Source organism: Ochotona curzoniae, unplaced genomic scaffold (assembly GCF_017591425.1).
Source record: "Ochotona curzoniae isolate NIBS_2020 unplaced genomic scaffold, NIBS_Ocur_1.0 contig_992, whole genome shotgun sequence".
NCBI lineage: Eukaryota > Metazoa > Chordata > Mammalia > Lagomorpha > Ochotonidae > Ochotona > Ochotona curzoniae.
Window position 1 is genome coordinate 1 of NW_024466634.1, and position 2298 is coordinate 2298.

At 54.4% G+C, this 2298-nt stretch overlaps 1 pseudogene; it reads left to right on the forward strand.

Annotated features, from left to right (window-relative positions):
• The first annotated feature begins 578 nt into the window (after positions 1–578).
• On the forward strand, positions 579–1432 carry LOC121166239 (annotated as a pseudogene).
• Positions 1433–2298: the final 866 nt, after the last annotated feature.

The following is a 2298-nucleotide window of genomic DNA, read 5'->3' on the forward strand; positions in this document are numbered from 1 at the left end:
CCTGCAGTCTGAGCCTCTCTGCTTTTGTTTTTGTTTTTTGTTTTTTGAATTTATTTTGTTTTTATCACAAAGTCAGATAGAGTGGAGGAGAGACATAGGAAGCCCCTCTGTCTGATGATTCACTCCCCAAGTGACTGTAATGGCTGGTGCTGCACTGATCTGAAGCCAGGAGCCAGGAACTTTCTCCAGTCTCCCATATGGGTGCACGGTCCCAAGGCTTTCTCAGGCCACAAGCAGGGAACTGGGTGGCAACTTCAGCCCGAGGCTGAGGGAAGCACTGCTTTTTTTATTCCAATTCCAGTTCAGTTCACTTCTCTCTCTCTCTCTCTCCCCCTCCCCTCATTCTTCCCCACCCCACCCAATCGCATTCCTTCCTTCCCTCCCCAAATTGCTCTCCTCCACCTGGTCTCCTCTCAGAACCCCGAGCTCCACATTCACTCCCTCCCGCCCGCCTCCCCTTCACCTCCTCTGCCTCCTGTGCACCCTGCCCATGTCCCTGCCCCAGTTCCCAGCCTCACCGAGGGTCTCAGGCCTCCAGCAAGCCGGGCCCACGCAAACAGCGCCCGCATGTACAACAGATGGAGAAGCAGCTCAAGCTGCTGGGCCCACAGCTGAATTTCGGGGGGCGGGTGGCGGACAACCAAAGGCCCATGAATGCCTTCATGGTGTGGTCCCTTGGGCAGCTTCACAAGATGATCCAGGAGAACCCCAAGATACACAACTTTGATATTAGCAAGTGCCTGGGCCCCAAGTGGAAGCTTAGTCGGAGGAGATGGTGAAGCTACCGTTCATGGCTGAGGCCAAGCGGCTGCGGGCGCTGCACAAGAAGGAGCACCTGGATTATAAATATTGGCTGTGGTGGAAAACCAAGATGCCCATGAAGGATAAGTACACGCAGCCCCCAGCAGCAACAGCATGGCCTGCGCGGTCGGGGTGGGCGCCAGCCTGGGCGCGGGCATGAACCAACGGAATGAACAGCTATGCACACGTGAATGGCTGGAGCAATGGCAGCTGCAGCATGATGCAGCACCAGCTGGACCCGCAGCACCCAGGCCTCAACGCGCACGGCGCGGCTCAGATGCAGCCCATGCACCACTACGACGTTAGTGCACTGCAGTACAACCGCATGACCAGCTCGCAGACCTACATGAATGGCTAACCCACCTACAGCATGTCCTCCTCGCAGCAGGGCACCCCTGCAATGGCGCTTGGCCCCAAGGCCAGCTCCAGCCCCTCCGTGCTTATCACTTCTTCCCACTCCAGGGCGCCTTGCCAGGCCGGGGACCTCCAGAACATGATCAGTGTGTACCTCCCTGGTGCAGAGATGCCAGAGCCTGCCGCCCCCAGCAGCCTGCACCTGTCGCAGCACTACCAGAGCGGCCCGGTGCCTGGCACAGCCATTAACCGCACATTGTCCCTCTCGCACATGTGAGGGGGCCCTCCGGACAGCGGACTGGAGAAGAACTAGGGGTGGGAGTGGAGGTTAGGGGGTGATAGTGGGGTGGGGAGTAGGGGGAAAGACATTTTCAGAAGTAAAGGAAATGAGAGGGGTGCGAAAGTAGAGAGTGAGAAGGAAGCATGAAAAATAAAAGTGCATGCAACAAAAATCCTGGTATGCCGACAAAGAGGAACATGTCATGGCTCACAGCAAATGGCGGCTTCAGAGGAGACCACCCATCTCTTCTATGTTCAACACAAAACGTGCGATGCCAACGAGAGAACTTTATAAAAGATGTAAAGATGCTGGCCTTCTTTTTTTGATGGGACTATTTTTGTACAGAGAAAAAACCAGGTGAGGGCCCGGGGAGTGGACCTTGTATAGATCCAAAGGAAAAGAAAACTGCACATATTTTTTTTTTTAATTGAAAGGTGGATATACAGAGAGGAGGAGAGATAGGGAAGAAGATCTTCCATCAGATAATTCAATCCCCAAGTGAGCACAATGGCTGGAGCTGAGGCAATCCGAAGCCAAGAGCCATAAACTTTTTTTTTTAAAGATTTATTTTTATTATTTTTTTATTGGAAAGGCGGATATACTGAGAGGAGAGACAGAGAGGATGATCTTCCGTCCAATGATTCACTCCCCAAGTGAGCGCAACGGGCCGATACTATGTCGATCCGAAGCCAGGAGCCTCTTCCGGGTCTCCCACACGGGTGCAGGTTCCCAAAGCTTTGGACCGTCCTCGACTGCTTTCCCAGGCCACAAGCAGGGAGCTGGAAGGGAAGCGGGGCTGCCAGGATTAGAACCAGCGCCCATATGAGATCCCGGGCGTGCAAGGCGAGGACCACTTGCACCAC